Source organism: Hylobates moloch, unplaced genomic scaffold (assembly GCF_009828535.3).
Source record: "Hylobates moloch isolate HMO894 unplaced genomic scaffold, HMol_V3 SCAFFOLD_1, whole genome shotgun sequence".
NCBI lineage: Eukaryota > Metazoa > Chordata > Mammalia > Primates > Hylobatidae > Hylobates > Hylobates moloch.
The window spans coordinates 149169355-149184289 of NW_026652276.1; the positions used below are offsets into that span (position 1 = coordinate 149169355).

Below are 14935 nucleotides of genomic sequence, written 5' to 3' on the forward strand. Positions count from 1 at the left end.
AAAAAAAAAAAAAAAAAAAAAGAATCTAGACATAGAGCTTACACCTTCCACAAAATTTAGGATGGATTACATATGTAAATACTGTAAATGCAAAACTATTATAAAAATATACAGAAAACTCTTAAGCTCAACAACAAGAAAATTAAAAACACAATTTAAAAAGAGCCAAGATCTTGACACCTCACCAAAGAAGATATATGGATGGCAAATAAACATATGAAAATATGTTCCACATTATATGTCATAAGAGAAATGCAAATTAAAACAACAATGAGAAACCACTACACATCTACTAGAATGGCCAAAATCCAGAACACTAACACCAAATGCTGGTGAAGATGTGAAGCAGTGGAAACTCTCAGTCATTCCTGATGATATGGTACATCCATTTCTGTCTCAGTTATTGCTGGTGATATGGTAGAGCCAATTTGAAGACAGATTGATGGTTTCTTACAAAACTAAACATACTCTTAGCATACAACCCAGCAGTCATGCTTCTTGGTATTCATCCAAAGGAGTTGGAAACATATGTTCACACAAAATCCTGCACATGGATGTTTATAGCAGCTTTCTTCATAGTTACCCAAATTTGGAAGCAACAAAGATGTCCTGCGGTAGGTAAATGGATAAATAAACTGTAATAAATACATCCAGACAATGGAATGTTATTCCACAAAAAGAAATGAGCTATCAGGCTGGGTGTGCTGGCTCATGCCTGTAATCCCAGCACTGTGGGAGGCTGAGGCAGGCGAATCATGAGCTCAGGAGATCAAGATCAGCCTGGCTAACACAGTGAAACCCCTCTAACTAAAAAATACAAAAAATTAGCCGGGTGTGGTGGCATGTGCCTGTAGTCCCAGCTACTCGGGAGGCTGAGGCAGGAGAATCACTTGAACCCCGGAGGTGGAGGTTGCAGTGCACCGAGATTGCGCCACTGCACTCCAGCCTGGACGATAGAGCAAAACTTCGTCTCAAAAAAAAAAGAAATTAGCTATTAAGCCATGAAAAGACAAAGAGGTAGTTTAAATGCACATTACTTAGTAAAAGAAGCCAATCTGAAAAGGCTGCATACCATATGATTTCAAAATGTGGCATTCTGGAAAAAAACAAAACTATGGATATAGTAAAAAGTGGTTTCCAAGAGTTAAGGAGGCAGGAGGGAAGAACAGTTGAAGCACAGAAAATTTTTAGGGAAGTGAAACTATTTTGTATGATGCTACAATGGTGGCTACATGTCATTATTCATTTGTCAAAATCCGTAGAATGTATACCACCCAAAGTGAACCTGAAATAAACTATGGATGTTAATGGATAAAGATGTGTCAATGTAGGTTCATCAATTGTAAAAAGTATACCACTCTGGTGTGGTATGGGATGTTCAACATAAATCCATTTAAGTGGAAATAGTGAGCAGGTGAAGGAGAATGGCTGTAACAGGACCATTATTATTTTTTAAAAAACTCCGTGGAGTCTTGGTGACAAAATAAGAAATTAAGCAGAGCTCCTCAAACTCCATTATACTTCTCTTTCCACCTAAACACTACCTATTTCTGACAAAAGACATGGATATAGGGTTTTTCTTTGTTTGTTTGTAAAAATTTTAATATACTCCTTCAGTTATATTAAATAATAGTCCAAAGGGGGATTTTACAATTTCTTCTTGCAGAGGAAGTTGAGTAGACAGCTCAACAAGAATCTGAGTAAAAATTATTTGAAAAAGTTTTCTAAAATAAAAATAATGAAATGTTTTTGTCATCTTTGCTTCAAGAACTGAAACTCATGAGAGTAGAAAAATTAGAAAAGGACCATAATATGTTTTGACAATAACAGAGAGCCATCTAATAGCTGTCAAAATTAAATACACTAGAAAGAATTATAAAATTTAGGCCTTTGTTTTAATTTAAAAATGCAACTCCACCGAATCAATACAAATATTATTTTTTCTTAACATAATGTATTTATAGACTCCTTTGCTTTTTGTGGTCACTGAGAAAGTATAACAAATGGAAAATTCGGTTGCATAGTACAATTTCAAGATCAATCTCTCTCCAAGGTCAAATGGAAGACTCTAAAACTCCCAGAAGGGATTCTCTGAGACTCTTCCAGACAACATGCCTGATGAATGAGGTTGGATTCAATGGAGATTCAATAGAACATTCAAAAGGCAAATGGAGAGTAAGGATTTCATTAATCATTCAACTAGACTCTGAAATGAGGCCAAAGAAGCTCTAAGACTAGTCAGGACTCAGCTTTAGATTTTGGGAAGCTTTAAGAACATTGCCATAAAATATCAAATATTTTAAGAAAATAATGCCTTGCTGCCACCACCACTACCACTATCACAAATTTGGAATAATTAGCTGTTAGTTTATGGCAATTCTGGAGTGAATAGAGAAAGGCATCTAATATTCTATACAATATTCTATATTTCCCCATGCTCTTTTCACAGCCTTAATAACATTCATTTATTCATGCAGTATTTATAGAGTGATAGCTTTCTAATGTGGAAAATATTGGAAATAGACTTTATCTTTGTTCTTAAAAATTCCCAACTAATCAAAGTAAGCAAATAACAAAAATGACTACCATAAAATGATTAAAATAATACATAATTATAAGCAGGGAGGCAGGGTTGATTAAATCTGCTGGAGAAAAATAACCTATATGTATATGGGAAGAAGATCCCAAATAAGATGGGATAGAATGTTAACAAGTATAGAATTTGGAGGTTTAGGGTAACAAAAAAATATTTTTTGTTGAATATTGGAGTTAAGAGATGAATTGTATTTTAAAAAGGGATATATTTTAGTGCTAAGGAGCAATTTTGAGAATCTCACATCAAATGACTAAAATAAAATAAAATGTAAAGCTGTCTACTGATTGTAATAGAAAAAGGAAATTAGATTTATGTTTAGAGGGACATAGGCACGATTTTAAGCCATATACAATGGAATCTACAGACCATGGAAACATGGACCAAAAAAAAAAAAATCAGTGTGTGAACAAAAACATTACTGAGCTGGATGAAAGATACCACATGAAACCAAGGAATTAGAACAGATACAATAAATGTTAGATTTTTACCAGTGCTGAGGATCAGAAGCCTCACCATGCTAAGTGTTTGCTAAAATATGAATGAATTAGGAGCAGTAATGAGCACATTACCAAACTGACTATAGAAGTCATTCTGAGAGAGAAGGGGTTGAATGAGAGAGAAGAGTAAGCAAGACCAGGGTGAGGTTAAGTAACTTAGAGATCATAATCAAGACAGAGATAGCTGTAGTTGGTCAAAAGGATGGGGAGAAATGAGAATGCAGGTGTTTATATGCAGAGAAATGCATTGCAGAGCTAAGAGGTTAGTTTCAAGTATAGCTTTTTCATTAAATAGTTCAGACGTTGAGGATGATTATCTGTGCAACCAAGATAATCAAATATGTTGATGATTAAATCACTGAAGGTAACAGAGACTGGGGCTGAAAGAATAAAAAAGGGTATAGCACTGATTCACTGAAGATTGTGAAGTGCTTTAATGGGAGTCAATAGCCATTTGTAGCCATCAAATCTAAGGCAGAAAATTTATTCATTTATTTTACAAATAACTTATTGCTTACTCTGTACCTGGCACACTTTCTCTAGTAAACAACATATAAGGATTCCTGGCTCTCAGAGAACATACATTCTAATTGGAGAGACAAAATAAATAGTTAAGCAAACACAATAATACATCAAGTGGTGATAAGAACTATGAAGAAAAAAACAGGGTTGTTATATTATAATAGTACATGAGCTTAGGGAAAGATTAAAATAGGTGATAACGTTTGACATTGGAGCTGAGACCTGACAGAAGAAAGAAGAAAGAAAGACATGTTGATACTGTTTGAAGAGTGTTTCAAACAATGAAGAAAGCAAGTCATAAATCCTGGAGGCAGAGACATGATTGGAATGTATGAGGGACAACAAGGAGGCACATGTGACTCAGAAAGGCAAATATGCACAGAGAATCTAGAGTGTGGGGGCAAAGTTCGAGATTAAAGTAAGGAGAAAACAGGAGGAAGAAGATATTGAGCTTTTTAAGCCAAGATAACAGCTTTGGATTTGAGTGGAATAGAAACTTGGCAGTCTAAATACTAGATGTAGGACGAGAAAGAGTGAAACCAGAAAGAATAGTTAGGAAAGTAATTTAATAATCTATTGGACAATTTTGCCGCCTTGGGCTAGGGTGGAGTGAAAAGCCTGATGAAGGTTGGAAGCTAGATAAAGATTACAGAGGAATTGGATGTGGGTGGGGGTGTTGGGGGGAGACAGAGAGGAAGGTAGAAAGTGTCAATGTTGACCCTAAGGTTTTTGACCCAAATAGCTGGAAGAATATAATTGCAACTGAGTTGGAGAATACTGGGGAATGGACAAGTTTGAGGGTAGAAGAAAATCAATAATTCATTTTCGGTCATTTTAAGTTTGAGATATGTCCAGGATGGCCTTAAAATTCCCCTCAAGTTGACTAAATTTTGGACAAGTTTCTTCCTGACTATAGGCTCATAGCATTTCTTTTTAAAGAGCACTAATTTTAGATAATTTGCAAGAGAAAACTGTTTCTGCCCTCTTGAGATCCAAATCTTCCACATCCCAGAAATATTCCTCCCAAGCTGCTAGAAGCAATCCCTTTGACATGTAATCATTAAGAAAAATGGCACTTCTGGGTTTATCCATGTTATTCCAAATGTCAGAATTTTGTTTATTATTATGGCTGAGTAGTATTACATTGTTTACATACACACCACATTTTTTAAGCCATTCATTCGTTGATTGACATTTAGGTTGATTCCATATCTTGGCTATTTTGAATAGTGCTGCAGTAAACATGGGAGCACAGACATCTCTTTGACATACTGATTTTATTTCCTTTTGATGTAAACCCAGTAGTTGGATTATTGTATCATATGGTAGTTCTATTTTTAGTATTTTGAGGAACGTACACAGTTGTTCATAATGGCTATACTAATTTACATTCCCATTAACAGTGTATATAGAAATTCTCTTTCCCCATATCCTCACTAGCATTTGTTGTCTTTTTATATTATGTGAAATAAACCAAGTACAAAAGGACAAATACCACATTATCTCACTTATGTGGAATATAAAGGAGTTGATCTCACAGAAGTAGAGAGTAGAATAATGGTTACCAGAGGTGGGAGAGATGGGGAGAGGTTGGTCAATGGGTACAAAATTCCAGTTAGATAGGAGGAATAATTTCTGGTGTCCTATTGCAAAGTAAGGTGACTACAGTAAAGAATAATGTATTATATACTTCAAAATAGCTAGAAAAAAGGATTTTGAATTTTCTCACCACAAAGATATGACAAGTGTTAGAGGTGATGGATATGCTAATTACCTTGATTTGATGATTACACAATATATACATGTATTGAAACATTACACTGTCCCTCTTAAATGTACCATAAGTATGTAAATGACTATAGGCATATATATATGTATACACATATACATATATATATGTATATACATCCACACATACACAATTATTACATGTCAATTGAAACCAAAATAAAACTTTAAAAGAAGAAAGAAAGAAAGCATCTGTATTTCTTAGTCTCTGTGGAAGGGGAGGTGTCTAACTTCAATAAGCACCAATTGCAAAAACTGATGTACTAATCACCTGGATCAACCTTTCCCCTGATGTCAGTTTTCCACTGTTCTTCCATTAGCTCAGTTCAGTGCTTGAAACTCTCTCACCTTTTGTTTTATCAGAGTTGAATTCAATCTTTTTCCTTTGTTGCAATAGTCTTGAATAAAGTCTTCATTTCCCATTTAACTTATCTGGTGCAATTTTTCATTTACAGATGCATATTGGATATTTAATTAGAGATATCAAGAAATGAAGATACGCCATTTCCAGTTCCAGGGAGAAATTCAGACTGGAAATATAAATTTAGGAATTTTAAAGTTAGTGGTCACATTTAAAGCTGCAGAATACAAAGAGATCACCTGTGTGAGAGAACTGAGTCCTGAAACATACCCGTGTTTAAAGATCTGGGAGGTGTAGAGGAATTATCAAAGGAGACTGAGAAGGGGCAGCCAGTGAAGTGTGTAGAAAAACAAGGTTGGTATTATGAAGGTGAAGTAAAGAAGTTGTTTCAAGTAATAATGTGTGAATAATGTGTGTGTAAATGATACTATTTGGTTAAATTGGATGTCTAATGACCACTAGACAATATAATACAGAGGATTTTTGTGCCCTTGTGAAGGGCAGCCCCCATGGCGCAGCAAGAACACAAGCCTGCACAGAGTGGGTCCAAGAGGGAATGGGAAGAGAAGAAAGAAAAACCGTGACTGCAAAAACTCTTTTCTGCAGAGGAGAAAAGTGGGACAGAGACTATGTGAAGGGATATAGAATCAAGGGAAGATTTCTTCAAGAGAGTTTGTGTTTATATACTAATAGAAAGAGACCACTAGTGAAAAAAATGATGATGCAAGAGACAAAGTATGCCATAGCAGGAGCAATGGCCTTGAGTACACCAAAGAGGATGGGTTTAGTACTTAAATAGGTGGGTTTGCCTTGATATTCAGGTAAGGTATATGGATAATGATGTTGCTCTATATAGTGGTGGAAGCATGCAAGAATCTTCCTCTAGTTACTTCTGCTTCCTCAATGAAAGGCAATGGACATATAAAATAAAATAATTTCCCATGGGACTGGATAAGTGAAAATGAAGAGGGATGACAGAGCCACACTAAGGCCTCCTTAATGAGTGTGGTTATGAAATTAATGTGATCACAGCAAACATGCATTTTGCCACCATTTGTGATTAGCTGCTATATTTCAGGAGCAAGATAGGAAAAGAGTTAGTTCTAAACAGGATTAAGGTTGGCCATGTGGCAATGATAGAAGGAATATTTTAATATTAGGCCATAGAAGCTAAGGAAAGTAAGGAAGAGAGTGAGGACTTCAGTGAGATTCATGGTGATAAATTGCTAGCAGGAACAACTGACTAGAAGTGGTGTGGTTTTTGTTGTTATTTCCGTTGTTGTTGCTCTGTTTTTTTTTTTTTATTTTTACAAACAGGAAAAGAGTTTTAGGAATCAGAGTACTCAAAAGAGGATAGAAGAATAGGATGTCATAGAGAACAGATGTGTTTGATGGGGTGATTAAAACTGGAAATTTTGGAGTGGATAAAATTGTTAATAATGAAGTATAGCCATGACCATGGTTGAGGTGAAACAGAGGTAAGATCACCAAAGATGGGGGCAAGAAATGGAGAGGACATGTATTGAAAGAAACACATATGTGGATATTGATGTCACTGAAAAATACGAGATACGTATTTATGGAAAAGAAACAGTTGGGAACTAAAATCTTTAAGGAATTGTCAGGGGCAATCAAAGGCTTGTGGATGACTCAGTCAAGGAGTTACTGGGCAATAGACATAATGGGTAGCATGACCTTCAAAGGAACTGAGAGTTTTAGGGAAAAGGGATAGATCATCCCATGTGAAAAACAGGGCACCCATCCTATCTCCTGACACAGAGGTACAAGACATATTAGAGAGATATGGGAGACATTTCTTCTGAGGAGTAATAGATGGCTTTGAGCAGAGAGTTGTGCTACAGCTTATAACATGGACTTGTTTAATGCTCTGCGAAATGTTAAAATTTAATATGGTATTTTGAAAGTTAGTAAATACAGGAAATATCCAAGGAACTGGTTTTAAAATGCAGATGCTTCTTAGGTGATCCAGGTGAACATTGTAAGTGATGTTGTGTTGATCATACGTACCATTGCTTTAGTGTGATAAGAATGACACTTCACTTCAGTGATCTTTCTCCCAAAAATCCATAGCCCCACTCTAATCATGAGAAAAACATCAAACAAACCTCAACTGAGGGATATTTTATGAAATATCTGACCAGTGCTTCTCAAAACTGTCAAGGTCATGAAAAACAACAAGGTCCAAGAAATTGTCATAGTAAAGCGATGCTAAAGAAGGCATAATGACAGTGCATGGTATTCTGGGTGGGGTCCTAAGAGAAAAAGGACAATGAGAAAAGAATAACCAAAGAATTCAGAATAAAGTATAGAGTTTGCCTAATAACAATGTATCAATACTGGTCCATTAGTTATGACAAATGTGCAATAGTAATGTAAAAGTTGACAGTGGGGGAGACTGGGTCCAGTGTATATAGGAACTCTATTATCTTTGGAACTTTTCTGTAAATCTAAAGTTATTCTTCAAAATAGTCTGTTGCCATAAATGCAGATGCTTAGGTGATAGGACATAAGAACCAGCATTTTTAAAAACTGAGATATAGTTTAAATACGATGAAAGGTTAAGATCTTACTTATTTTATTTGATCAGTTTTTGTGAATATATATTAAGACATAAAGTATGTTCATCACCCAAGAAAACTTCCTCATGCTACTTTCCACTCAGTATCCCCCTTCCAGGAGTGACTGCTGATCTGATTTCTATCACTAAAAGTTAGTTTAGTGCATATTATTTTATTTATTTATTTTAGACAGAGTCTCACTCTGTTGCCCAGGCTGGAGTGCAATGGCCCAATCTCAGCTCACTGCAACCTCCACCTCCCAGGTTCAAGCAATTCTCCTGCCTCAGCCTCCCGAGTAGCTAGGATTACAGGCGCATGCTACCACATCTGGCTATTTTTGTATTTTTAGTAGAGATGAGATTTTGCCATGTTGGCCATTCTGCTCTTGAACTCCTGGCGTCAGGTGATCCACCCACCTCGGCCTCCCAAAGTGCTGAGATTATAGGCATGAGCCACTATGCCCAACCAATTTAGTGCGTATTATACAATCCATTTATAGTTTCCTTAGGTGATCAAAGTGAACACTGTATTCCTATGAGGAAACTAATATAAATGGATCCTATAAAATGCACTTGTTTTGCATCCAATTTCTTTCACTCAGCACAATATTTGTAAAATATTTATTTTATTGTCTGTATCAGTTGCTTATATAATTTATGGCTAAATAGACTTCCATTGTGTAGATGGGCCAGTATTTAGTTATATATCATTTGGTTAATGAATAATCATCATTTTTAATAACCACAGAAGTGATTATTTTACGTGGTATACAGATTTTATTTTGAGAAACATTGTTTTAAAAAGTGGATACTGACTCCATTATTTCTCAGTGAATAAACACTTCCAAGGATGAGAAGTTAACTGAGTATCTAAGAACCTTAACACAGCTGCAAAATAATATGTCAAGATTATCTCACTAGCCAGGTAAACAATAACAATAAAAAATTAACAATAGCCTAGTAATGAAAAGGTGCAATATATTAGAATGTCTATATAGACAACAGAAATAATTTGTAGTCTAAGAGCTCATTTGTCTTTAGTTCAAAATGGTGTTGATTTGTTTATCTGTCTTTCGGGACCAATGAAGACAAAATGAATATAGGCAGTGTGTTTCTGATGAGGCAGTATACATCTCTGGTGATAGTTGGGCAGTTTGGCCAATACGAGGTGACCTTTGAGTTTCTGCAGCATTCTGTTTTAGACATAATATATACACTGTACTGTGTTGAAGGAATGTTGAGGGAAAGGAAATAGCCTGATAAATTGCAGGGAAGAAAAAAAAAAGACAAACAGTTGGAAAGAATACGCATCTGAATTCGGAAGACAGGAAGAAACAAGGAGTTAAGGATGCAGGCTTGCTCTTCACAGCTCTCTGGAGTGCAATAATTGAGACTGAGAACACAAATAATATTCTGAATAGGAAAAGAAGTCTGCTGCTGCAACTTACATTTGGAACGCAGACTACCATGGCAGTAAGCTGCTTCTGTTCCCATAGGAACCTGTATTCTCCAGCCCCAGTCTGACTAAACATTTGGAGCATATCTTCCACAGCTTCATGAGAAATGCATGAGTAAATTAAAATCTGTTCCCACTCTTTCCATATCCAGTGGCTGCAATTTCTCCCTTCTGTGTATTTTCTCTTTTGCTCATTCTCATTATCTCTTTATTTTTTCCTCTTCTTTTGTTTGGATGTTTCATCTTGTGTGTATCCTCTTAATTTTACACTTTCACTTTCTCAATAATGTTTATAAATCCTATGTCGGTATTTAAATGAAAATCATATTTGGCATTTTAATGTAGATTTGGAAGAATTAAAAAGGTAAAAAACCCTAAGCCATCAGAGAGATGAGCTGAACAGCTTTAAGAGAACATCAACCTCGCCCTGCAGTATAACTGGGTGAGTCTGAAATTGGGACAGCTAGAGATTGAGCCCAGTCTCTAGGGAAGAGTCAAAATTCCTTCCCCCAAATTTCACATGGAAATTTGTTTATCAGAATCAGGCAGGGATGGCTAGCTTTACTTTCTGGAAAACCTATGATCTCATTTTATTAACTGTTTAGATTGGCTGCAAAATGCCTCCAAGATTATTTGATGGTTTAGTGTTTGACCTTGTTGCACCATAATAATTTGGTGGCCTCATGATTTCATTTAGAGCCTGATATTGTCAGTCACACCAGATTCAAGTGTAGTTCTTACACAGCTGGAAGTAAAAGTCTTCAAATATTGGCACTGGTATAGCCCATTGATATGATTTTAATTGTTGAGGGAATTAAGAATAATATGATGAAGAAGTATGAAGCAGGTCTAGAGTCAATGAAATTATTCAGTTCGATGAATTCTCACTTGTTGAATATAATGATTCTGCTGGCTATGTACATATTGTTACTGGGGCAGTGAGCATGTGAGGCTCAGGGTTTCTCATATCTGATCATATAATGACTGGAAGGTAGGCTACAAAAATGTTTCTTAGCTTCAGAGTTGGTTGTTTTCTTCAGCCTCTATACTGCATTTAGTTCATCTTACCTCCTTTGCTGCAGCTGGGAAGGGTATTGTTGTGAGGCCATATTTCATGCTTGAAATAAAAGAGTTGGGAGCCATTTTGTGTCGGGTTCAAATCTCTTTCTTCTATTACCTCTCCAACTGTCCTAGGGAAGTTATTTAATCTCTTTGAATCTTCCCTTCTTCATCCTTAAAGTAGGAGCTTACAATAATATATAAAAAGAGTATATAACATCTATGGAGTTGTTTTCATGATTGAATGAGTTATTACCTGTCAATCACTTGGAACAGTCACAGAACATAGCAAGGCCTACTACCTGTTAGCCATTAGTGTTTTTATTGCTTAATAGATTTTTCTTTATATCTCTTTCATCTTAGTTGGCAGGATGTCTTTTTGGCAGGATGTCTTTTTTTTTTTTTTTTTGAGAAGTAGTCTCGCTCTTTCACCCAGGCTGGAGTGCAGTGGTGCAATCTCGGCTTATTGCAGGCTCCGCCCCCCGGGGTTCACGCCATTCTCCTGCCTCAGCCTCCTGCGTAGCTGGGACTACAGGCGCCCGCCACCATGCCTGGCCTATTTTTTGTATTTTTAGTAGAGACGGGGTTTCACCGTGTTAGCCAGGCTGGTCTCGATCACCTGACCTTGTGATCCGCCCGCCTCGGCCTCCCAAAGTGCTGGGATTACAGGCGTGAGCCACCGCGCCCGGCCCGGCAGGATGTCTTTGATTGGTGATTTTTGTCCTACTCAGAGTACAATGCATTAAAATAAAATAAACACTTGCAAACAAGGTACTCTTCTGAAGATTTACACATAGCTTACTGGCTCATGGTAAAGGTGATGTTAACCAGCTTGCTCACTACAAGTTTTCAGAGAATATCAATGTCATAGCCACTTTTTCACAGATATGTGAGCTATACCAGGGGAAGTAACACATACGGATCAAGGTTGCCCATTAAGTCATGAGAGAGCTCTTCTTATAGCTAACATTTTCAGTACTCTCAGGGCAAGACTTTAGACTGAGGCATTAAGAACCTATCTTGGGCCGGACATGGTGGCTCATGCCTGTAATCCCAGCACTTTGGGCAGCCAAGGCGGGTGGATCACCTGAGGTCAGGAGTTCGAGACCAGCCTGGCCAAGATGGTGAAACCCTATCTCTACTGAAAATACAAAAATTAGCCAGGCATGGTGGCAGGTGCCTGTAATCCCAGCTACTCAAGAGGCTGAGGCAAGAGAATCGCTTGAACTCAGGAGGTGGAGATTGCAGCGAGCTGAGATCACACCATTGCACTCCAGCGTGGATGACAAGAGCAAAACTCTGTCACCAAAAAAAAAAAAAAAAGAACCTATCTTGGTAAAAACTACACTAAAATAAAAGAGCTCATTTGTTTGGATGGGGTTCTTATGGCCAAATTTTGTATTTTATTTCTGATATTGTCGTTATAATGACAATGAAGGGGATCAATTCATTATTTATTTTTCTATTTATTTGTGTATTTGTCAGCTTGGGCTGTCATAAAAAAATACTATAGACTGGGTGGCTTAAACAACAGAAATTTATTTCTCACAGTCACAGTTGTGAGGGCTTAAAAGTCCAAGATCAAGGTGCCCTCCGATTTGGTTCCCCAGTGAAACTGCTCTTCTTGGTTTGAAAATTGCTGCTTTTTCATGGTATTTCATGGTATCATAAAGTGGAGAAAGGGAGAGAAAGAGAAAGAGAGAGAGGGAGAGAAAGAGAGAGAGAGAAAGAGAGAGAGAAAGGGAGGAAGCAAACTCTCTGTTGTCTCCTCTTAGAAGGGCAGTAATCTCCATGAGGCCCCCTTCCCTCATGATCTCATCTAAACCTAACTATTTTACAAAGACCCCCATCTCCAAATGCCATCATATTGGGAGTTAGGACTTCAACAAATGACATTGGTGGCAGGGTATAACTCAGTCCATAGCAGTTTGTTTAGTTATTGGTAAGAAACAGCAATAATTTGTGACAGTTCTTTATAAGGAAAAATTATTGAGGAGCTTGGAATTTAAAAGGATCCTGTTTTTTAGCCTGAAAATATGTAATAAAATATAAGCATCAATCTTACTGAGAAGGTTTAGTATAAACTAAGTATGATTTGAATACAAAAACTCCCAAAAGGTTCTCATTAGAGGCAGACTCATAAGGTCTGCCACTCCTCATCAGACACGTGTTGTCAAAAAATATTGAGACACACGTGTAAAAGTTAGCAGGTTCTCAGAAGATATTATAAATTGTAAGTTTCTTAAACTTTTTCTGTCTTTCTCAGAGCTAGTCAAATACTAGAATCTGAAATTACCAATTTGGGGGTCACACATTTCTTTGGGTTAATATTGTGCCTCCCTAAATGTTCTTTTTAAGTGGGAATATATTCCCTTGAAGGCAGGACATAGTAACATCTAACGATAGGAAAATTTTCCTGGCCAAGAGTGAATAGAAGAGAAAGCAACCTGGGGAATGGGACACTGAATTGCTAAGTATAGGTGTGGAGGGAGAAGAGAGGGGTCAGGGACACAGCCCTGGGGTTTCCCATTACAATCCTGTGGAAGGCCAGGAATAGAATGAACAGAATGAGATCACCTAGGTGCAGGGTGGTGTCTAAAGGATAATAAAGACCACTTACTGGTATATTTGGTTTGTTAATGTTTCACATACAAAAATAACCTAATGACCACCTGTTTTTCAGTTCCAGGTAATCATCATCATATACTAACTCTATGACTTTCATTGTTTTTTTCAGATAAGCAAAAAGAAAACTAAGAGATATGGAACTGAACTTCCCTTTGGCAAAAAATTTAGAAAATGATAATTAGGTGAGGAGAGACCTTAAAACAGAAAATTATATACTTTGGGGTTATTGAAAAACAACTTACTACCATGATATTATACTATATAAGAGAAGAACTGATGTAGAACTATATGGATGAGAGTAGTACTGAATGGTTTTATCATAAAAAATATTTTTTCATACCTAGTCCCACAGACATAAAAAATATTTTTTAGCTTATTCTTCTATTAAGACCCAAAGCAAAGTAAATGGAATATAAATCTCTCTTTCCCCCCTTATTTACCTTAAGAAATCTGTGAGTCATTCTTCAACATATAAAAAATATTTATAAGGCCAGTACCTTGAGAACATCAAAATTTTTAAAAAACACATATGAATTTACATAGTCAATAATAAGATTTGTCAAGATCCCTGAGTGAAAGGAAATGGTGAATTAGCCTGGCGAATTAATCTGCTCATCAGTGTAGGAGTTATTACATAAAAGTGGAAACTTGGGATATTTTCTTTACATTCACCTGATGGATCTATGATTTTTAGACAGGCATGAACAGATGATGGCGTTTTATGATCCAGAAGGAAAAGATATTTTGTTTTTCTAAAGTCAGTTATTCACAGAGATACTGAGTATACCTCAAACTTACGTGGTTTTAAGTATAAAATCACAGATGAGTTATATAATACCCAGTTTCTGTGCACATTTGCTGAAAACAGGTATCTTTTTATGTATTTTCAGTTCACAATATTTGTCAGAACTTCAGTGTATTTAAGCTGGGTACTATGTTTTTTGCCAAAACAAACCATATGAAGACTCACCCTTTGGTAGGAACTCTGATATTTGGTATGCGTTAAGCATTATTGTTGTTATGTTTATAATTTACCATGCATTTTCTGGTAATTAAAGATGGCATTTTATTTAATATGGCTAAGGTTATAGTTGTAAGAACTAGCTAAAATATATTCAAATCCTTTTAAAGCTCTGTATTAGTCTGTTCTTGCACTGCTATAAAGAAATACCTGAGACTAGTAATTTATAAAGAAAAGAGGTTTAATTGGCTTATGGTTCTTCAGGCTGTACAAGAATCATGGCTAGGGACACGTCAGAAAATTTTCAGTCATGGCAAAAGGTGAAGGGGAAGCAGGCAGGTCTTACTTGACTGAGCAGGAAGAAGAGGCGAGGGGTGCTACACGCTTTTAAACAACTAGGCATTGCGACAACTCACTCTCACGAGAACAGAACCAAAAGGGAAATCCACCCCCATGATCCAATTAGTTCCCACCAGACCCCACCTCCAA

General features: G+C 36.6%; 1 long non-coding RNA gene across 1 annotated transcript in view; it reads left to right on the forward strand.

The window, feature by feature from the left end:
• LOC116813266 (uncharacterized) overlaps nucleotides 1–14935 on the forward strand; it is a 246379-nt gene that overhangs the window by 184954 nt on the left and 46490 nt on the right. The window contains exons 4-5 of the long non-coding RNA XR_004370937.1: nucleotides 5859–6118; nucleotides 13595–13667. This is a non-coding gene — a long non-coding RNA (uncharacterized LOC116813266). The remainder of the gene's footprint in view (nucleotides 1–5858; nucleotides 6119–13594; nucleotides 13668–14935) is intronic.